The 24,898-nt window shown below is 33.4% G+C and overlaps 1 protein-coding gene across 17 annotated transcripts in view; it reads right to left on the bottom strand.

Annotated features, from left to right (window-relative positions):
• LOC117180904 (angiogenic factor with G patch and FHA domains 1) overlaps positions 1 to 24,898 on the bottom strand; it is a 600,913-nt gene that overhangs the window by 183,038 nt on the left and 392,977 nt on the right. The gene's annotated exons all lie outside the window — the stretch shown is intronic.

Raw genomic sequence — 24,898 nt, 5'->3', positions numbered from 1 at the left:
AGAGCTCCAAGGAGATTATGTTGAAAAATAAAAAAAAATTTACCCCAAAAAAATTGTTTTTATACTTCATTCTAAGGACTTATTGAACTACCCTCGTAATATATGTTATAAGAAAATAAAAAAGGGAGTACTAAAGTATTTAAAAAAAGGATAAAGAGAAAGAAGATGGATCAGAATAGCAACATTTATATCGGGAAACGAGGTTCGGGAAGGGATGTAATGGGAAAAGGAAGAGAACAAAAAGTGGAGAATATATACATAGGAGGTAAAATTACGGGAGCATGCAAGGGATAGAAGTAGACGATGAATAGAAAATAAGGAAAGCTGACAAGAGGATGTGGCAAATATTCTAGGGAAGGATGTAATGGGTGAGAAGTGGATGAAGGAGTTGGAGAGGGCTACAGGGACAAATGAGAAAGAATGACAGTGAAAATGGCAAAATAAGCATGAAATAGAATAGAAGTGGAAGTGAAGGAAAAAGGAAACGTAAGTCGCTTAGATTAGAAGCGTGAATCTGTAAGTAGTTATTATTATGGAGTAGTATAAGTAAATTAAGATGTGCTCACTCTTGCTCACTCGCTCTCTCGCTTCGACCGTTCGCTCACTCTTCCGACAGTAAACTTGTGCTTGATTAATGTAGAAGTTAGGAGTTATAATAATTGATGTAAATAGTTGTAAATATTTTAAATAGTAAAGATAAGATAATATAAAGATTGCAGATGTCTAGTAAAAAACGAAGCTCATCTTGAGGGGACACATTATGAATAAAGAAGAAGACAAAATTGCTATAAAACAGTTGAACTTTAAAAAAAAAAAGATTTTCAACCAAAAATACGAGTTTTCAACAAAATATAAACAAAATAGGTAATTTTCTACAAAAATTGTGGAATTTGCAACAAAAATTATGATTATTCAACGAGAATTATTTTTATCAAAGTATGATGTATTTGATACTGTTAAATTTATGTTTTTTTATTTAAGATCATTTGGAATGGAAATGAATGATAAGGCCCAATACTAACAAGTTCGAATTTTTAAGCGACTAACTGGAAAACACTAATATTTTTCGATTTTTTAATATTTAAATTATATTAAGATAAAAATTTAGAAACATTATTGTAAATTATAATGAGTTTTCCAAAAATTACACGATAAATTAGTGTAAATTTGATGCTAAATTGCTTGCAGGATAACTTTTAGTTAAAAAAAGGTAAAATCAGTTAAAATTCCATTCATAAAATCAGTTCCATTTTTCTTTTGAAAATATTGTGCAAAAATAATATAGGATACAATTGATGATAATTTTAATGGAATACTATACAATTTAATAAAAATTTGAGGTACAAATATTTTATATAACCTGAAATTTCTCATTCCCCAAAGTTTAATCGAAATGCCAGAAATTTAGAATATCAATTTTTTCAAACTGTTATTTGATGAAAAAAAATAAAAATAAAGCTAAGGTAATAATTAATAATTCAATATTGGGCTAACTTTCTATAGCGATCCCCTCCTTTTATAATTCTGGCTTCAGAATATTAAATGATAAAATAAATAGTATAAGCCTGTAAAGCCTGTAAAAAACATTTTACAAATTTTAAGATGAATAACATTAAGGAATTATTATTACTAGTTACTATGTAATCGCATAACAAATTTTAATGATCAAAGTAAAAATTAACGACAAGTTTTTGTTTATTATTGGACTACATACAGGTGGCGTAATATTAACCAGCAGTTTGAGACAGTATTGTCTTCATATCTCTGGATCTGTAATCTGCATCATATGTGCACACGTCGAAGATAAGGTTTAGGCATTCGATCAACGGGTCGATCGATTAAAAACAAAAATCGATCCGTGCGTGGCACCGATCGAATGTCGATTTTTCAACATTCGAAGTGTATTTTATTTAATAGAATTGTTGTCTATATTATATCTGCAAGTTTTCTTAGAACAACTTTACGCTAGGATGCGTATGTTTGGTTTAAATCGTAAAAAATAACATTGAAAATAAAGAAATTAAATTCAGAGAAAAACAATACAAGTTGCAATAAAATGATTAATAACAAGATTGGTTTTTTTCATAAAATGCGCACTTTTTTCTAGTTATAAAAAAAGACAATGAAAATATATCTCTTTTAATACCAATGAATATTATAAATTGTAAAAATATACAATTATTGAAATTATACATTTTTCAGGGTGGCTAGGAATAAAATATAATGCAAAATGAGGAAAAAATATAAAAATAATCATGATAAATAAAACTTGTCCATTATTTTTCAATATCTGAATTAGCAATATCAGACCCGGGTGCAGAAATAAGAGCAATATGCATTCGATATAATAGTGTTGAACATGATGTAAAAAAGTTCGAATTGTAGACGAAATCGAGTGCGATGCACGAGATACGTATTAACTAAAGCCGAAGCAGCTTTATCGAAAGAGAATTCACAATCACCAAATTACATTTGTCGATAGTTTGACCTTTAATTTTAAAAGATTTTTGTACAAATGCAGGGAAAGTAAAAAGACCAAGTGCACGGCGCGTCGTAAATATATGTCGAGCACCAAACGTGAAAACCTATAGTCGCACGTTCATACCCGCGAGCCACGCATGCAGCGTGTTACAAAAATGTACCCCCGCTCAACGGGCTGATCATATTATATGGTATTCAAACAATTTATTAGGTTAGTTATTGTATCATATAATTTTTGTAATAACCTGTAAGTTATCAAAGTGACAAGACATATAAGAAAGAAACATAATAGCATAAAATAGGATGAAAAGACATTCCTAAAACATGTTGATGTTGAACCAAAATATTATAAACGCAGTTTCGCTCAGATGTTTTTCAATAGGAAATAAAGATGTTTCTAATATGATTTTGGACTCGCTATTCCAACTATATTCATATTTTGAGTCTGATAGCTTCCATTCGTCTTTTTATTCTATTTTATGACTTCAAATACACTTAACTTTAATTTTGACGAACTTTTAAAATAAACAGAAATTGCTATCTGGTGAGGGAAACGGTCCGATTCAGAAACATTAATTGGGTTACACTTTACAAAATTATTGTTGTTTCCCGGAGATCATTCTCTATGCGGATGTGAGTATATTTTCTGATTAATGATAATCAGGAAGCAAAGGTTACATTGAATGACCACCATACAATTATTCATACAAAAGAAGTGGAAAAACGCGATAATAATTTCGAACCTAGCTTTTTAAGTGATATAAAATGTGCTGCGTCATTTCTTGGGCTGATGAATCGTTTTAACTTGTTTGAATGGCTGGAAAGGAAAGAAAATCATTGTTAGAAGCCCTTTTTATTGTTTTCTCAAGAAGAATTTTTTTTTATATTTTCTAAAACCAAAATATAACATGCAAAACGAGTTCCTAAGACGTACAAGTCTTAAAGTGGAGAAAATGAAAGCATTTCTCCACTTCTAGTGTGTCTATTAATTTTTTCTCAAACTATCAGGAAAAATGTGTAACGCATTTTTCTAGAACTGTTGAAACTTCATTTTTCGAAAAGGGAAATTTAATTCAATTTCTCTACACGAGGGGATAGTGGGGAAAAGAGCTCTTAAATTGTGCCAATCTTAAAAACATGATACGCGATTTCCGTACATTTTCAATATTGAATGAAACAACCACATTACTTTTGCTATATCTCAAACTACATATTAAGTCTCTAATATTTAGATAGAGGGCATTTTATTCGTTTTTGAACTGAAAGCATTTTTGATTTAAACTAAAGAAAGTGATAAACAGAATAGAGGGCGTAATGAAGGAGAAAAGGGTAGTTCGGACGTTTAGTGTGTGTGTAAGCGATGTGCATTGTAAGCGAGAATCGCAGCGATTTATACTGAGCGTCGCGTGAAATGCGGAACAATTATTTGAACGGGCGTTATTGTTGATCAGACAAACATTCATGGAACGGATCTATGTTTATTTTCTCAATCTCATATCGGAAGTAAGATTAAGACATCTGATTTTTCATCTAAGTAGCTTACGCACAGTACTTGTATTTGCGTGGACATAGTGATAATCGCGAAAATAGTTGTTGCATGTTTGAGCGGTAGGAAGCCCCACAGACGACGATTGCGAGACCTTTCACGAACAATTTTGCGCAGGATTAAATAGTAGCTACCTATAAATAAATGCCTTACATTCTGCAAATTATCATAAGCGGAAGGGAATGAGTAGAACAGCTCTTGGGCGGGAAATTGAAAGATGGGCTCTGAAGACAGAGAAAGAAACAATCCGAATTGTTTACATGACCGACCTGGAAACTTCCAATGTTCTCTCAACGGAGCGAACATAGTTGGTAATGTAAATTACTAAGATCATTTAGGAGTTTCTCAAAAATTATTTCAGGCTGTTTCAGAAGGTTGAGGTGCACAGCCAAATCTAAAATTTTAACGGAATTCTTTGATGGGCCCAGAAAGACAAATTGATTTATCGCCACTAGAACGACTAATAATAACCCTGCTCACGCTCCCGCACCTACTTATCCAGTAAAATCTGTTGAAGTACAAATAGGCTCAATTTTTAATAACAAAAATAGCAAGTTTTAATGGGCTTGGCCCAAGGACACTTAAAATTCCATGCCTGCCTCAGAGACTTCTACATCTAAACTAAGAAGCGCTTGATATCTTCGACGACATCCAGATAAGCGTCCTCCAATAAAGAATCAGAATGGGCTATTTAAGTGTTTTAACTGTAGCCAATTTGGCAAAACATCCAGTAATTGTCTAGAGCCTCAGAAAAAAGAATGTTGGCCAAAATGGATATACTCAGCATTATTGTTTATAAGCAAGAATAGCTACTGCTACTGATGGGAAGCTCGGACTGTGTGGCAAAGATGTGTGTGGCAATTAGCGCGAACTCTAAATATTGAAACTAATAATGCGAAGGAGTTCTTGAAGTGTTAGGATGCTCGTCACTACACAGTATAATTCCTAGGTTGTGTGAAAGCGGAAAGTAATATTGATGAGGTGACAGCACCAGATGTCACTATCCACATTGTTCCAGATGGTTATCTGGGAGTCAGCGTCCTAGTTGGTCGATTATTCACAAATCATCCCACAGTCAACTATTGTAAATGTGACAACAACCTTTAGCTTTCCATAAGTTATAACGCGTTCGTCCAACCTGTAACAAGAATTCTTCGAAAAGTACGGAATTAAATTTACGTTTAATTAGTCTCGATGCAACAAGCAAGAGTCTTTTCGAGTTGTTATTTGCTAATGTAAATTGATAAGATCAAGGAGACTTGCGGATGCTTACTAATAAATATGATGCTCGTTATTCACCACTAAAGATGTTATGAGAGTAATATCGTCTGAAGATTTCAGAAGAACGGAGAAAGTGTAAGGAGAAATAAAATGCAAGACAATTAATAACAAGCCAAGTTCGCAATGGGAGATATAGGTGCTATGGGGGACTTTACACAATTAGCTGGCGATTCCACAAAAGTTCAGAAAAAATGCAAAGGTCCGTTGGTAATAACACAAATTTATCCGTACGAGACGTAAGGAGTAACAGACTTGAGAACCAGCAAAAAAGAACATCGTTATGTCAATACTACTTATGCAAGGCACTGGAAAATTTGTAAACCCTTCGAAGAAGAAGGCATCGAAGATCATCAGGGTAAGGAATTTGACGCATCATCTAATCCTTTAAGCAACACTCTATCAGTTCCAAAAACGAATGAAGGTCAAGAGTCAGCCAACTTTTTATGTACATCAAACACTTACACTTTATGCTTATTCAATAGTCTACTCAATGAAGAATTTGGTTGCAAATACGATATAGACGAACTCTTGTAAGAACTTAGGGTTGGCTCTATAAACATAATATAATCATTACAATTTTATCAAATGAAATATTAAAGAAAAAAACTTCCAAATCCGTAAAGATATTTTTACTGATTTGGTCTAGTATTAGAGGATATGATAGTATATCCTCACTATAATCTATTTATTGCCGCATCCACTTCTTCTCTTGTTATTCTATTCTCTACCTCCCTTTCTCTTTGCACTAACTTTCTATTTACCCCTATTATCCTATTTTGTGCTTGCCCGAACAGACCCTTGAAATAGTCTGTCCACTTACCCAATTCTATTTCTTCATTGACGTCCTTCTTTCCTTCTCCTTCCTTATTTATCACATCCCAAACCCTACCTTCTTTGATCGCTTCTTCTACTGCTTCGTTGTACTTTTCCTTTCCCCTTTGCTTACTCCTTTCTAGCAACCTCACATATTTCCGTTTGCTCCTACTGTACCGTCCCTTCTCCATTTCCCCTATTCTCCATTTTCTTACACACTCTTTCATTCTCTCTTCACTTTCCTCACATTTCTCGTCCCATCAGCCTCTCTTTTTCTCTTGTCTTTCTGTGTTTGTACCTAACTCAATCCTTCCTTTTTCAATCGACCCTTTCCAGCTTTCCATTAACGAGTCTACTCCCTCCTCTTCTATAAACCTAAGCTTCTCCTTTTCCATTTTTTCTTTAAACTCTTTCAGCTTATTTAGTTCCCAGACATCCACTTTCTTACTCCTTTCACCTCCTCTTTCCTTTCAATCAACTGCCTACCGGGAAATGCTCGGACCTAATCTCATTACCCACTTTTATACAACTTATCAAATTCCTCATTCTTTCTTCCGCCAGGATGTAGTCTATCACTGTCTCTCCCTTCCCTACAAATGTGATCTCTCCTTCCTCATCTCCTTTCATATTGCCATTACATATAGACCATCCTGTTTTTCTTATTATGTCTAGTAACCTACTCCCCTGTCTGTCTATCTCCCTATGTCTGAAACTCCTTACATATACTTCTTTTTCTCCATCCCAAGTCCCTCCCCCTTGTTCGTCAGTCCATGCATTCAGATCACCTCCTATCAAAACTAACTCTTCCTTCCTTCCCCCCAACCACCTCTTAATTACTCTCCAACCTTCTTCTTCTCCTCTTCTACTATATACACAAATCACCGCTACATTAAGTTTTCCAACTCTAATCCTTCTTACTATTGTACCATCCTTTTCGTTCCTATCCTCCTCTTTTCTCTCTTTTACTGCAAATTCTTTTCTCACATCTGAGACAAACAAAGTATTATAAGACAAATTAATACAAATTTGAAGTATTCATAATAACAATAATAGAAAAATTATAATTTATAATCAATTGATATATAATAATTTACTAATAAGTCATTAATAAACATTAAATTCACAAATAGTTGAAATTAACAATGATAATTAAAATAAACTTAATCAAAATTTAGGATTTTTTATGATTAATTAATAATTATATGATTCTTTATCAATAAATAATTATTAAATTAATAATGACAATCATCTATTCATTCATTCATAATTAATTAATTAATCATTAAAATTAACAATGATAGTTAAAATCAAATTAAGTAAAACTTATAATTTTTCCTGATCAGTAAGTAATGATTAATTATTAAGCACCACCATAGAAAAATCATGTGCATTACGTAAAAATCAAATTTAAAATATGTATATAAATAGCTTTTCTGCAAAAGTTAGATGTCCACAAAAAAATATTTTTCTACAAAAAAGTTCCATTTGTTTCAAAGAATAAATTATTGTTTTAATATTTTTTCCAAATTTTAGAATATTTTAAAATATGACAAGAATATGCAAAGAACGGAGAAAAAAAATTACTTGTTTCTATCAAAGAGGTTTTTCATATTTCGCAGGCCTACTGTTTTTTACAAACCAGCATTATTTTAGTGAAAATACAACATTGAAAATCATTTTGATATCAAATATTCGGAAATAAGTATATTATTATTATAATTTAGCCATTTTCTAAGAAATTCAATTAGAAAAGTGGTTAAGAAAATATTTCTAATGTTTGTTCAAAGTATTATATGTAAAATAATAGTTTAATGATAAAAAAATAGATTTGAAATAATTCTTAATAGCCAATATTGAATTAAACGTTAAACATAATTTTATTTGCTTACATTATTCAAAGTATATTTTTTGTGATACTGTAAAGATCTTCCCTGCTCTGTTGGACGCAAAACGGTGAACTACGCTCAAAGTGGCTTTAGAGAAAAGTGAGGCTTACATTTACCTATGCTAATTGGCCACAGAAGCTTCCTCAGAGTCAATCCAAAATATTATTACAACAATCTAATATTTAAAGTAGCTAGCTGTAATAAAAAGCACCCTAGCTCAGAGTAGAGGCATTGATGGCGGCGAGAAAACATTGCCACACTGAATTTTGAAACATGATTTAAAATTATACTTGATGATCCAAAGCAAAAAAAAATTTTAAAAAGAATTGTTTTTTCAGGTTATAGAAAACACGTCAGCCTGAAGGACATGTCTTTAATTATTTGAATAAAGCAGGCTAAACTATATTTACAAACAAAAAATGTGCTTACATCGTACTCGAGAATCAATCCATGAACCAAATAAAATTAATTACGTGAAATTCACAATGGCAAAGATGTGCGGAAAGAGAAAGGTATAAAGTTGTCAATGACGTTTAACCTCGAATACACATGTCAATGAACAACACTAGAACAAAGTCTTCTTCGTTCTCTTCACCTTCCCCACTTTCCTCTGCAATGCCAAAATCTTACGCCATCAGACGCTACTCTCTTTAACCTTGTATCCGGTTGCCGCTCTGTGAGAGTTGATTGGGATGTTTTGATAGGTGGCAGGCATAGTATGGCTCGGTACGTTGTAAGGTTTTATAATCCAGTAGTGACGTGCATTATTTCTGAGCCGGCCAAGCATCATTTGAACGAGCCCTCGTAGATGGATAGTGCAACGAATCGTGCAGGTTTTTCTAGACAGCCGGATAATGGCACATTTTGCGTAGTACAAAATTCTAACGAGAATAAGACAATGTAGAATGCGTTTTCGTGAATCGAGATAGGATGTTAGGTCCTTTTTAAAATATACCTCTAGATACATTTTCATCTTAGTTGCAAGTAACAAGTAGGTAATTAGAATTCCTTTCTAGAAGATATAAAAAAATGGGTAAACCTAAACTAAATTGGCACTATTTACACCGACACAGCATACCTTTATACTCACTCCACATTTATCTAATTTGAGCTGGTCTTAGCCATGGGTGATTTCACGGTTTGAAATTTTATTATTTAATTTATTCAATCTGGAAAGGATCCATAAGAAGTGGTCGGCCACAACGTTACAGTACATCCTAATATAATTTCCATTAAATTGTATGTAACATCAGAGAGAAAAGTTAATATTATATAATATATTATATTGTATTTATATTATAATTATAACATCCAGTATTTATAACATAATATAAAACAATTTTAATAATATTATGTAATATAATTTTTTATATTTATTTATTGTTACTTACAGAATAAGTATTCCTTGGGGTTTTAAACTTCCCGCCTTAGGTGTAATTTTCCATTCACCGCCAGGGGAGACACTGTCTATACGAACTCGTTAAAACTAGTTTGTCTACAAGAAAGCAAGAAGTTCTAACAAATTATTAAACTAAAGATATCAGTGCTTAATCAAATTATACATATAATTTGCGTTTATAGAATAAAATATAAACTTTATGTGTTTTTTAAAGTGACTAGATCTTTTTGTTACTACAATTACAAGGAAGATTTTCATTCGCTAGTCATTATTGTTTTTTCTATTTACACTGCTTTTTAATAAAGAATCATTGAATAATAAATTGTCTTATTGTTAAAACAAAAATACTAGAAATAAAAAGTTTTTACTGCGAAAAAGACAAAATAGTAAAATAACGTAAAGAAGAAGTTCAAAAAAACACTGAGCGCAATAGGAAAAGAAACATTGGCAATACACATTAGATTTTACTTTCCTGTTATATGTCGCAAGGCTTCGTTGTAAGAATAACAAATAAGATAATATATTTTGTTTTAACTGTTTAATTTTGGAACTTTTATATTCTAAATGGTCCGTATATACATTTCAGAATTCGAAAAATGACCGAGCCTGACTTAGAATAAAACATAATGTATGATGATTTTAAATATACTATAATAATGCAATTCACAATTTTTCAAAAAAAACTCCGCATTATTTCTTTGAAAACACTCGTTATATATTTCTGATCAAGAACATAGTAATTTACGCACTACTCGAAGGTATCCTGATCATTTAAAAAAGAGACATAATCCACCTTGATCTTCCATTCCAAAAATATTATTTATTCAATGAAACTATTATACATGTAATTAGAATGTAGGAAAAAAGATTAAAATGTGTGCTTGTAGGCTTAATTTGAAATTTTGTTGGTGTTCAGACAATGACACTTTCCGTGGAAATGCGAAAATACATGAGATAGTTTATATGTTGCATTAAAATATGATTCTTAGTTGACATGCGCTTTATTCTAAAGAATCTATACTCTATTCATAAGCATCGTCATCGAAAGAACTATCTTCGTCAGCTGTTTTCTTTGTAGCGTTTTGTGTATTCATTGAAGAAAAATAATTTTTAAAGTGGCGCCTAAACAATAAATTATCGTTCAAGTAGAAATTCAGAAGTCGCATTGCGCTTTACTCTAGAGCGTAATGGTAGCGTATGGCACTCTATGAGGTTGCCTCCATTCAGGTTTTGTTCTGCAACTCGAAAACCGAGCATCGGCCCATAATTCCCTTTGGAGGGATTTTAATATATAAAATAAGGGTAATTTTAAGTTTATTTATGGAAAAATAAAAATGGCCCAAAGTTGAAAAAAATGATTTTATTATTTATTTTGAAAAATTTGGGTCAAATTTTGAGTTTGCAATTTTCTCTCCATTTTTATCTAAAAGTGCGTCAAAAGGAAAATTAAACGACCTCAAATAAAAGTAATTTGCCTCTATCAGATAATAGTTACAGGCATTCAAAGCCTACGGTGCGCGAGCTGTAGTCCAAACTTTCACCTTCGCGCATGCACAAACTAATTGTTCGCTGTACCTAAAATTTGTTATGGGTCATCGTATCCAATAGGACAATACATTTACAGAATATAAACCCGATCCGATAGGCACTGATTTTCTACAATTCTGTAAAAGTTTCCCTCGATTTTCTTATTGAGAAGCTCTTTGAGGAAGTTTTTGACCTCTGATTTTGTGGCATCGGCTTTTAGAAGTGAGGTATCTATATGAAGTAGGGCAATTTTCTATCCTCTGATTTTAAAATCCAGGTCAAGGAACTGGCCGCCTTTTACGCGACTTTATACAGGGAAGTTCCTTTGGCAATCATTTCGTGTTTATTGGCCATTTTTAAGGCAGATTCTGTTTCATTTTCAACGATCTAACCTGTACTCAAACAATGCGGCTCTTATGCATAGACACTTGCATATGTTTCTGCAAGAGCTCAGGGTCCCCGGAAACGCCTGTAATTTGTCCACCAATCGGAAGAATCTTGGCACATTTGTCCAAGCTAAAGTTCATACCAATCACTGTTGTGTTCCCATCGACGACACTACAAGCAATCTAAGCTGGCTTGCACTAGAAGCATAGATCTTTAGGTAATACATATAAAATACATGAGTGACTTCATAGTCACAATAATTAGCACCGCCGCCCAGGTAACCAGGAGAATTGCGTAGCACGAGAAATATCAGCGAGGGCCTGTAGTTCCTTGGGTTGGACAAGTCAACAGCGTCGGATTTTATAAACTCTCGGATTACTGAGAGGGATGTTACTCAGGGATGTTTAGAAGTTGTCCTATTTTCGTAAGTGGTTTTAATGTGGTTTGTATGTTGTGTTTGTTGGGAATTCTTCCCAATTGTTCTGTGACAACTTGGGTATAGGGTAGGATGGTGGTCGTTTCTCTCTCTTTTTCTTTAGTATGTTGTGTTGACTTGCTTTTTTGAGTGTATTTTAATATTGCTTCATCAATTTTTTTTGTATAATCGTTGTGCACTAGGATTAGTGTAACGTTTTTCAATTTCTTTTGCAGCTATCTTTATCTGTAACGAAGAAAGCTCCACATACAAGGGAAGTGATCACCGACTGTTTTTGAGATGGTTGGTAGTTGGAGGAAGCAAGTAGGTATCTGCTTCTCTGGGTGGGTTTTCTATTAACTTCATATCCTACTGTGTCATCAGGTCTTTTGAAAACTATTACTAATTTATATTGAAGAAACAAAGAGAGCAGCGAGTCATCATATACAGCAACATAAGAGTAAAGTTAGGCTAAAGCATTCCAAGCAATCAGTACTATCTAAGGATCACATCGAAACACTTTTATCACTCTACTTACTATTATTATATTACTATTATAGGTAAGACTTTCTAGTCAAAATTGTCCTTTATCCGAGTCTGTTGTCAAAATGAGACTTTTTGTCTCACCATCTCTTATCAAACAAAAAAACTGAAAATATTTTTTAACTTTCAATTTCGATCAAGCCACTTTCAGTAATGCATTATTTTTTGAATATCCTTACATTTGTAAATAATTTCTAACTTTGGAGGCAAAGATTCTGGTCGACTATATTTGGCGCCGCTTTAAATTAGGTTCTTTTATTTATGAAAACTACTTAAAGTAAAACAAAACCTATCAGTAAGAAAGTTATTCAAAACATATTATTTTGATATATGTGTACGAATAAGTGGATAATTACAACTGAATAACAATTAACCGAACTAAATCAAAGAATTGAAGAAAATTAAATTATTTGAGAGGAATTTATAAAGATTCAGATAATTTGAATGATTTTAAGTTAATTAAAAAGAATGATTAGAAGGAAGTGGTCTCACGAAAATTAAAAAAATTCGGAATAGTTTAGAGCATTTAGAAAATTTCAAAATAACTAAAAGAATACAGACAATTGATTTCAGCCCCTTCGGGCTCCACGGAGAGTTTTGATATTACTAGTCGGGTACCCAACATTGTGGTGATACCGGGGCCCGTTTCCCTTTACGGCTGGAAACTTCCCTCAGCTCCTGTTTTTAGCGAGGAGACCCATACGGACGTAACCGGGTTTGTCGGTGAGCAACCGGTTCGTTCGGTAGCTCCCGAGTTTCTTATGTCGCCGACTTGATCTGACACCCTCTCGCGATGCAAATACGATTCACTTCTTTCCTTCTGAAGACCACATCGCCTTAAATCAATGCGATATCCTCACTTCGATTCGGTTGAACCTTTTCGGAGAATGTCCCATAAGACAGACTCCCATCCTCCTTAAAAGTATCACATATTTTGCGTAAATGACCCCTTAGGCTAACGTCTCTGCATCCTTTAGAGCCTCTTCAATCAGACAAAGTTCATCTTCCAGTGAAAGGCCTCCAAGGTCAGGTAGTTATGGAATCCCGGGTACATGGTTGATCTAGTGGAGAGACTGGTTCTCCGCACTGATGGAGAAGCCCTTGTTAGGTTAAGTCGCGGTAGTAGAACGGTTTAACAAAGAGCCGTAACTCGGTATGCAGGAGTGGTCGATTGATAACGCCTCTTTAAGATGAGGGATCCTGAGACGACTGATGCTGTACCCTGGGCGAGAGGGATCGTATTATTTAACATGGCCAGGTTTTGTGACACTGTCGGGTTCGGTGTCGACTAAATGTTTGTCCCTGTAGTTTTTTGTGAGGCCACCTACTATCGGCGAGAAAACTATAGGCATCTGCCTTTGAAGCTTCACAACTCGGTCAAAAAAATGCAGTCATATTTAGAGCGTTATTTCTTATAAAAGGGTCGATGGGAAAAATTTGAAAAAATTCATGAGTATGAGAAAACTGTTCTGAACAAATTACAGTTGAGAAATTTAAGAAATAATAAGAATTGTTGCTTAAAATTACAAAAATGTACAACCATATTATCTTCAGTTATAATACAGATATTAAAGTGATTCAAACCGCAAACTGTAAGGGATAAGCTTTGTAATTATTTCCGATTTCTCGGAAGGATGCGATAGTCCTTTTTTTTGCGAAAATAGCGATAAATTTAGACATTTTTTTTATTGGACAACAAGTGTCTGAAAGCAGACGGGGTCCTTTTTTTTATGCTGACCGCTCGTGCCTTCCTTGGACCTGTGGTTCTGAACCCTTGGCTAAACATCTGGCACGTCCCCCGGCCCAAGCAGTATTTCTTTCATTCATGGCTTAAAATGGTTTAAATCACGATTTTAATATAACTGTACAATTAGTTATTTCTTATTATTATTAATTAATTAATAACTATTTATTATTATAAATGATTAATTATTAATTCATGATTAATTGTACAATTGCAAAATAATTGTAGGCTTCGTTGGAGGTCAAAAAAACTTAGTTTCGAGAATGGTTTGTGGTTTTCTTATAAACTACGGGACATACGTAATAGTGTGAAAAATTTTGTATGTTTTATTGTATTATTCATTCATAAGATGAACTTCCAAAATACACTAAAAGAAGGCATAAAAACCGATTTTAGTGATGATTTTCTTTAATTTTTTGCAAAAAATGTATGGTAAAGTATGAATTGGATATTATAAAAAGTGTACCAATTCCAATAAAACCCAATAATTTCAAAGAAAGAAGGAAGAGCATGTTTGATAGAAGAATGGAATTAACCTTCGTTAAAAACGTTTGTTGGACCTGAAAAGGGCCGGTTGTTATTATTTAGTGCAGATCGGAATTAAGCACATCCTCGGCCTATGGGGCGAGCCAACTGGACTTCTGCGGGCGTAATGCTGACACTTGTCGTGAAAAGTGCACAAGTGTGTAGAAGAAATCAATGAAAGAAAAGACAATTTCCACCAAAAATGACATAATTACATTATTAGTTATGATAAAGCAGTATCTCCCTGCTCCTCTTCATATTGGTAATGCCGATAATAGGCGTGCTCAAACCTAAAGAGTAAGAAATTCTCATAAAAAGAGTTAAATACATTGTTCCTCACCTTACATTCATCTACTGAAATTCTGTAGCGTATTCCTGAATCTCTTCATCTGAAGAATCTTCCCCATTAATATTGATAATGAGCGGTTCCACTTCTCTATCCAAGAGATCATCAGTTACTGTGTATTTCCTTTCTAAATCTTCCACGTGCCTTACACAATTTTCCCATAGTGTTGGTGGCACCGAGTTCATCACTGTCTCGCAAAGCCTCTATACGTCGTTAATTTTGAAGGAGGTATTTTGAGCAGCTACTTTTTTCTTCACATATGCCCACACGTACTCTATCGCGTTGAATTCGCAATGAGCTACTGGCAACCAAAGAAGATTAACCTCATCACCTTTTATTTCCTTTGCAATTTTGTCCAATAAATAACTCTTTTCAAATTTGTAGGGCACACAAAGTTGCAGAAGATTCACTTTGTTTAAATCTTCATACGAATCCGCCCCAGTTGGAAGTGGTATATTCCTCTGTGTCATCCACTGAATTATATTTTCCTTTCGCCAGCTGGAGGTAGGATTCCGTCATTCAGGATCCAACATCGTATGGTAAGGTGCTTGGTCAATCACAATAATTGATTTCGGTGGTAACTTGCAGAGCACCTTTCGAAACCGTTCTTCGAAATGAGCAGCATTCATTTCATCGTGGTAATCAGCAGAACCTTTTTCCATCTTTGCTCCCAATATGAAGGATAATCACCCTTTTGCCAGAGCCTGAAGGAACCAAAAAACCCCCTCTATATCCATCTACTTCTGGGACACCACAACGATATACGTCGAAATTGTTCCTGTGATTTCCATCAACTTTTTCAAGCCAACCGTATTTCAAGTGATGATTAGCTCCACACCACGTTTCATCCGTATAATAAATGCGGTACCCGCTTCGCCGATAATGATGAATTAATCTTAAAAATTCCGCTCTTTTCCCTACTATTGAAGATTTCTCCATCAGAACTGAACGATTTTGTAATTTTTTGAATGTGAAATTCATGGTTTTCAGCATTTTTCGCAAGGTAAAATCACTAATTTTTGGAAAATCTTCAACATTTTCTTGCACGGTACGCAAAATTTTATTAACAGTTGGATACTCCTTGCTGAGATACATATTGAAAATGGTTCGACGCACTACTCCTTGTATATGTTCGTCAAATTCAATAGGCTTTCTTCCAGCTCTGTAAATCTGAGAACATTGCAATTCACCTCCATTCGCCATATATTCGGTAGTAATACGACATACACTTCTTACACCAATATTCAAACACTTTGCTGTCCTTTCTACAACCTTATTAATGTCTTCACACACACCAGCATCCTTCTCAGCTTGGAAATAATTTCGTGCACTAATGATAATTTCCTTTGTTGCTTTGGAAAAGGTGTATCTTATTTCGCATTCCTTACTATTGGAAGAACTTTCAGAAAGTGTGTTTCGCCTTCTCCGTTTTGTCGCACTTGTGTTTAAACAATTCATGAAAGCGGAACTGCCTAAGACTGCGTTTAACCCGTTTGAAGAATTACTGCGATCGCTCATATCGCAATTAGAGCTTTCATTTCTGGCAAAATACACACTCTCAGAATTAAAAAAAGGGCTGTGGTCACTGCTCTCTACACAATTCGTTTCCAGCTGCAAGAAATGGGTAATATCTTCTGTGGCACCTTCATCCTCCTGCAGTTCAAGTGCTCGGAAATGGCCATTGTCAGTTTCACCAGTAAATAATAAATGAATATTTTGTAGGAGAATCTGTTCTGAAGGGAATAACAAACTGTTCACCGCTTAGCGCTACTTTTACAAGAATAATATTAACATCATATTTGTAGGATGCTGCAATACATTCTACTTCGCTAGCAAAGTTACCACCACGACTCATATAATCCGAATAATGTCTGCGATTTCTTATATCAAAAACATTTTAAACAAGTTCTTTATACTTGAAGTTAGACACACTATTCCAATCACTATTCCAGTTTTCCGTCACAAAATCCACTATTTCACATCGAACGTTTTCATTACTGGATTTATTCAACTTGTACGCCAAACATTTAAACAAACAATCGCCTTCACCACCACAGTCAACAACCGCGTAATTTTTTCCATCAAGTGTAAGCATTTTCATTTTCCTTAATAAACTCTTTAGCGACAAACGATTTTTAATGAAAGCACCTTCTAAGCAACTGCACTTTTTGAAGTTCACTTCCTTACTAACTCACTTTAGAAGGCAGGACCTCCTTGCAATGGTGAAATTTGTCATTTATAACTTTATGACGAACATTGACAGCAGTCCTTCAATATCCCTGAGAAGTCTTGGATCACGAAACGCTCCTTTCAGAGTTAAAGCACTAATCCGATATGACAATCTAATGCTCACCGGGGTGTAGAGGCTCTCAACGTGTACTGTACATTTGTGGATTGTACATTTTTATAATACTGCCCGTAGTTAAGTTATTACACAAATCATAAATTATATTTCCCAGCAATATTTTACAGTGACTCTATAATAAAAATATAAATCAAATGTCCAATACACAGAACGAAAGTTGGAATAGTCAATATATTAAATGGTCGAATCATTTCCAAATGTAGCAGATACCATGCTTGAAGTCGCAGAATTTATCCTCACGAAACTTGTTGGAATTGATTGAAATTTTTCTGAATTCCATAAAACATTTTACGGAATTGAGCGTATTTGAATTTTGTGCTTTGTTAAAAAAAGAACACAATTTCTTCACTTCATTCAGATATTTTTCACGAAATTACAGTTAAATTAAAACAGAAAATACGAATTTTCAACCAAACACTGGAATTTTCAATCAAATACCTGAAACTTCTTTCGAGAGTAGAATTTTTAAAGATGTTTTAAGCTGAGTGGAATTATTCCAAAAAATTTTTAGAAATGTTTTGATTTTTTTTAAATATTGTCGTTTCCTTGAAATTTTTTGAAATTTTTTTCAAATTCTTCATTATTTTAAAATAATTTTCAAAGTTCTGAACTTTCTAAATATATTCTAAAATTATTTAAATTTCTTCTACAGTTTTTAGACATTTTACGTTAACTTCCAAAGATTGAAAATAGTTCTTATTTATTTATGTTAAGGTTCTTGACCAGGTAGAACTAATTAGTCATTTATGATGTTAATTTTTTTGTCCACTGGTCCAATTGTGAAAAAATGCTCTCTATCTCCGGCTGGAGAACATTTTTACTTAAGAATTTCAAGAATAATCAATATTCTAATATTCTAATAATATTGATTGAACCAGAAGAGAGACAAATTTAATATAAACAGTTAACAATAAATTCGTATTCTTCCTACAATTTTAAAAGAATTCTGCATAATAAAAAATGCACCTAAGGCTTCCAGACTTTTTTTTCGACAATTACGCTAATCTTTTCAAGTATAATTTGTTTAATAATTTCTTTGATAAAAAAAACCCTACAAATTTTCCCACACATCTAAAGAAAATCTGGTTATTCTATTGAAATGTTTTTAAATTTTTTAGAAGCTTCTAACCTACTAATGAAGTTACGTGTATTTGAATTTTATGCTTTCTCTAAAAGAGAACACAATTTTTTCTCTTCATTAAGATATATATCGTTATCGTTTCGAGTTCCATAGAATTTATCATCTTATTTTGAAATCAACCAGAAACTTTTAACAAGTTTTTACAATAACAAAATGGCGGCCATTTTCCGAAAATATACAAAGACCTGGGTACTTCACTGAAAGAAATACGGCACTGGCCGGGGGACGTGCCAGGTGTCCAGCCAAGGGTTCAGAATCACAGGTCCAAGGACGGCACGAGCGGTCAGGAACAAAAAAAAGGACCTCGACTGCTTTCAGACACTTGTTGTCCAACAAAAAAAAACGTCTAAATTTATCGCGATTTTCGCAAAAAATAGGACTATCGCATCCTTCCGAGAGATCAGAAATAATTACAGAGCTTATCCCTTACAGTTTGCAGTTTGAATCGCTTTAATATATGTATTAGAATTGAAGATAATATTGTTGTACATTTTTGTAATTTTAAGCAACAATTTTTATTATTTCTTAAATTTCTCAACTGTAATTTGTTCACAACAGTTTTCCTCATACTCTTACATTTTTTCAAATTTTCCCCATCGACCCTTTTATAAGAAATAACGCTCGAAACATGACTGTTTTAAAATGTGCCCAAAAATCCTGACTTTTTTTACATTATTCAGTCTGCGAAGCACCCAAAATTTTTTACATAAACATCTTGGAGCTCATTTACGTAGAACACTTTCAGGTTTCATATGACTGTCTTTTTGTTGCACTAGCATTTTCTTTTACCGAATTGTGAAGCTTCAAAGGCAGATGCCTATAGTTTTCTCGCCGATAGTAAGTGCGTTTTCATTTATCTGGGCGGCCCAGCTTCTTTTGTCTCGCTTGTGGAATACCATTCCGTTACTTGCATAAGCCCTTCGGCCCTGTTTAGTTCTCCTCTTATGGAGTCTCGATTTATTATTCTTTCCTAGCTAAATTCACGATTTTATATAATATTTACTTCTTCAGTTTTCTCGTTCGAAGAGGGAAGAAAAAATAGTTCCGTTTTGAGCGCAAGTATGAAAAAGAAACCTCGATCCTTGTAAAAGGACGTAGGATAAAATCAGTAGCGCAATATTCGTGAAAGGCTCCTATGATAATAAGACAAAACCTCATCCCTCGTAAAAGAACCGTAGGAGAATAGTTGGGTAGTATTCTGAGATAATAGAACATAAACCCTTATCTCGTAAAAACACCGTAGGTCAATAAGCGAGTACCTGGATCCTCGTAAAAGGACCGTGAGACAAGAAGTGAGATCCTCGACTCTCGTGAAAGGAACGTAGGATTACAAAGTTAGGGAAAGGTCCTCTGCCCCAGACCAATATTCAGCTTAACGTGACGATCAGCAGAACATAGACTAACGTTTCGTATAGTAAAAACAAAAACAAACGAATGTATTGCACCGGCGGGAAGTCTTTTTTAGCGTATACGTCGTGAGGGATATAACAGCGGATCGATAGATGAGGTTCAACTGAACTGCTTTGTAGTCCGTAGAGTGAGAGGAACCGTTGCTCTTTGAGTGAATGGTGTTTGCATGGTGATCCGACTCCGTACTACAATAATTTGTATTTTCGCCACTAGTGGCGACATTGGCACCCGGCAAATATTCAAATAGCTATAATGATAATGATTAATTTAAAAGAATTCAGACCATACAAAATAATCCAGAGCGTTAAAAAAGCCTTTACATAATTTTTAAATAATTCAGAGAATTTAAATGGCTTCAGAGAATTATAGAAGAATTCACAGCAATCAAAAGAGTTCAGTGAATTCAAAATATTTGAGAAAACTCAATACAAAAGACTCGGATACTAAAGACGTCGAGAGAATTCAGCAAACTAAAAATTCATGTTGCATTGTACAAATTTCAAGAAAATTAAAAAACAATTTTTAAGTTTGTGTATAATTTGTTTGTTCGTATATTCAAATGATTTCAAGATAAATAAATAACATTTTTAAAATTCGGTGATGTTAGAATTCAAGAAATTCACAACATGATGTAAAGATTTGGAAACACCAAATCAAACCATTCTTCGACCGACAATGCAATAATCAATTGTAAAAAAAATATTTCTTCTGTCTTACGGTGACGGCAAAATAAAAACAAATCAGAACTTTCAATTCAACTCCATTTATTTTTAGAACAAAAATTAAAACTTCGATGACGTTTCGGCATCACTGCGTGCCTTTTTCAGAGTATCTAAATAATAATTATAATAAGCTAATACATAATAAAAACAAATAAAAATTTTTTCTCTAAAGTTATTATTTATGAGTAAAAAATATTTAAAAAATAATACCTTAGTTTAAAACGATTTGTAAGCGAAACAACAATCATTCCAATATTGGAGTCAATACGTGTCAATTTTTTTGTGTCATATTTAGAATAGTTTATACGTTATTAAAGTTTAAAAAATGTAAGACTCCAAAAATTATTGAGGATGAGTAAAAAGAGAAAGCCTCATAAAATTGAAGAGGCTTTTTTTCAGCGTACAAACTACATTATTAACGATTCTGAAACCGTTTTAAGTGTTTTGGAAACAACGACGAACATATGACTAGGAGATGAATAAGGCGTTAAATCGATGATGAAGATAAAGGAAGTATATAAAGAGAAATACAATGATTGGCCAAGTTTCCATAGAATTACTGATGAGGAAGTGCGAACTTAATTAAAATTGAATTTAAAGATTTAAAGAAACATTTTTTTGTAACTAAAATAAGATGACATTAATTAATTATGCTTTGGTAAATTTTATTAGTATTAAAAATTTCATTTTGTAAATTAACAGAAATATTTCGAAATTTGTTTATGAATATAGATTCAATAATACGTCTTTGATAAGCATTTTTTTCAGTAGCTAATATTTTAATATTGCTGAATTCGAAATCGAAATAGTGATTAGATTTCCAAGAGTGTTGTGACAAGCCTGTATTTAAATTCCCAATTGTACAATCTCTTTGATGTTCGGCAATTCTAGTTTTTAATCTCGTCCCAGTTTCACCTATATAAACTTTATTACAACATTTGCATTTTATCATATAAATAACACCAGACAAATTTTCAATGCTATCCCTATCTTTATTCTTTAATTAATAGTTATCTGAACTGTTAGTGCTTTTGAAATAAACACTTATGTTAAATTTTTTTAATGAACTTCGTAAACGTTCAAAGAGACCTTGTATATATGGTAACGTAACTTTTAAATCAAATTTATTGTAAGTATCAATCCATTTATTTTTATTATTAGTACTGTTATAAATTTCATGCACACGCTCAGCGATAAAGCCATTAATTAAATGAAGAGGATAGTTGTTAGATACTAATTTCGTTTTAGTTGATTTAAATTTTCTTTTCTATATTGCACGCCATTCAATTTGACACATCTATCAACTAAACCTTTGATTAAGCCGATTTTATGACAAAATAAATTATGTGAATTGTAATTGAGATATCTCCCAAACCAAGACGGTTTTGTATACCAGTTAGTTAGTAAAGAACGATTTAAAGCTTTAATTATTTGTAAATCAAGGTAGTTTATAACATTGTTTATTTCAATTTCATAAGTGAATTTTATGCTCTCCTCTATACTGCTGAACACGTTTACAAGAAGGTCAATTTTATCGGAAGGAACAATTGCTATGATATCGTTAACATATCTCTTACATGAGATGGGTGTGAAATCTAATAAATCGACAGCCCTTTTTTCAACATTTTGTAATACTAAATCAGAAACTACCGGAGATAAGGGCAAACCCATGGGACAACCTGATATCTGTTTATAGAATTTATTACTGAAAGAGAAAACAGTGCCATTGAAAACAGTTCTAGTGGCTATTAATAGTTCATTCTTAGTTATTTTTGTTAACTTATGATTTAAGATAAGCTTTTCTTCGATACGATTTAAAGCAAGATCAAGCAGAATACTATCAAACATCGACATTACATCTAAGGAAACTAATGAGTGAGTTTTAGGTACAATTATGCTTATGCTCTTCCAAAGATACATAAGCCTGAATTAAATTGGAGCTTAATTGTTTCTACAGTTGGTTCTCCTACTTACAATTTATCCAAATATATTTCGAATATTTTCAAACCAGTTTCACAAAACACTAGTTCTTTTTTTAAAAATAGTTGGGAGCTTAAAGATATTCTAAAAAACATTATATAAACAACATTATGAGGCTTTCTCTTTTTCTCATCCTCAATAATTGTTTGAAGTCTTACTTTTTTAAAACTTTAATAACGTATAAACTATTTTAAATATGACACACACAAAATTGACACGTATTGACTCCAAAATTGAAATGATTGTTGTTTCGCTTACAAATCGTTTTAAAAACTAAGGTATTATTTTTTAAATATTTTTTACTCATAAATAATAACTTTAGAGAAAAAATTTTTATTTGTTTTTATTATGTATTAGCTTATTATAATTATTATTGAATTTATTTTTATAGTTGAATTAATATGCAAATTGACAACAGTTTGAAGAGTTCATAAAAAATCAAAAGATTCCGAAAAATTAGGAGAATTCAGAATATTAAAAATAATTTATATATTTTAGAAGAATTCGGAAGAATTGACTAAATGCATAAGATATGATAGAGTCAAAAAGAGCTCACAAAATTTGAGAAGAATTAAGAGAATACAAAAGAAATCAGAGAATTTAAAAGAATTCAGAAGAACACAGAGAATTCACAAGAATTCAGAAGAAACTAGAGAGTGCAAAATATATCACAGGGTTTAAAAGAATTCATAGAATACAAAAGAATTACAAAAAATATCAAAGAATTCAAAATACTCGAAAGGAAATTAAAACAATTCAACGTGTATTCTAAAGGAAAATATATTTTCTGAGAATATCTCGTCACGCATGTGCTGCGTCAAATGGAACCGTCAAGTAGAACCGCGGTAAATCACACTTTTAACCACGTGCCACTACCGTGAAAAGGGTGGTCCCAGGGTACGATGAAATCAAAACGACATGCTAACGAAAGCCTCGTGTGTCTTGAGGACACGAAGCGATCCAAGAATGACAGCGTTCTACACCCATTCTGCAAGTGCCTTCGCATATCTTCGGAACGCTGGTAGGGCTTCAAGGTTACGAACTATTGATAGCTTCGCACCTTCGAGAACACCGATCACAAGGACAGTTACTTTACCCGAATATGTTGAGTACAGTCGTTGCAACTCGCTTTTGGGGGCTTGATACCTCTTATTCTTATTCTTCTCCTTAGCAGTGATGTTGTAGTCGGCCGGAGCCGAGAATCGTATCACGAATATAGTTCATTTCTCGAAGTCTTGGAGTACGATATCAGGTCTCGATTATGCAACGCAGACGGTTGTCCGAAACTTGTAGTTCCAGAAAATTGAGTACTTCTCGTTTTGTATAATTGACTCTATCTGCTTTTGAGCGTTCGGCAGGGCTGGCTCACGGCCAACAGGAATAAGAACGACAAAGATAGTAATAAAGCACTCTTATAGCTAAATTATGTCTGTAGAGATACGTAGTTCCCGCGTGGGTGGGACCCAAATAGAATGCGTTCTGGTACTCAGCGTGTGCATGACACACTCTGCAGCTATCGCTAGGAACTTCTTAACACGAAATGCGGTCGCGGTATACTAAGGTGGAAATTACACCTTCCTGGCCTGCTTTTTGCGGCTGGTCTCAATGTCGCTTCCTCATCTTCATCTTCATCTTTGTCTTGTAGCCAAGAGCTACATGACAAAAAAATACACGAAAACTTTTACAGAAATGTAGAAGAACAGTCGTTGTTAAAAGAGCAAACTTTTGTTTTACTCATATCATCAGGGCTTCATTCAGGTACAGACGGTTTCAGTTTCGCACGCCAGGATGGTGTAATTTTCACCTTAATATACCGCTACCGCATTTTATGTCAAGAAGTTCCCAGCGATAGGTGCAGAGCGTGCCATGCACACGCCGAGTGCCTAGACAACATACCATCTGGGTGGCGAAGCCATCACTGGTTCGTAAGCTTAAAGCCATACCAGCGTGCCAAAAATATGCGAAGATACTTGCGAGATGGATGCAGGAAGCCGTCATCCATGGATCGTTTCGTGTTCTCAAGACACGTCAAAGATATCATTTCTTTGATTTTAAAGTGTTGTGAATTTGGTCGTAGAAGGAATTGTTCGTAATTGCCTTGGACGCACTTTAATTAAAAAAGAATTTTTCTTGATTAAAATTTGGCAATTATACTTAACGGAAGGAATTAAATTAACTCCAAAATTCGACCTTGCCTGACAGTGTTGAAGAGGGTTAACTTGTCTCAAATTTCTTCCTACTTCAACAAGATTAAAGTATATATATATTTGTTGATTAATAGAAATCATCCTGGAATTTAAAAGAATCGAAGGCAGACGAAAATAGTTTAGGTTCATATTATTTGAAACGTTAACAACAGAAAACGGCATTGATTTGAATTCAAACTT

Source organism: Belonocnema kinseyi, chromosome 9 (assembly GCF_010883055.1).
Source record: "Belonocnema kinseyi isolate 2016_QV_RU_SX_M_011 chromosome 9, B_treatae_v1, whole genome shotgun sequence".
NCBI lineage: Eukaryota > Metazoa > Arthropoda > Insecta > Hymenoptera > Cynipidae > Belonocnema > Belonocnema kinseyi.
The sequence above is the reverse complement of the archived record's forward strand: the minus strand, read 5'-3'. Positions and strand labels throughout refer to the sequence as shown.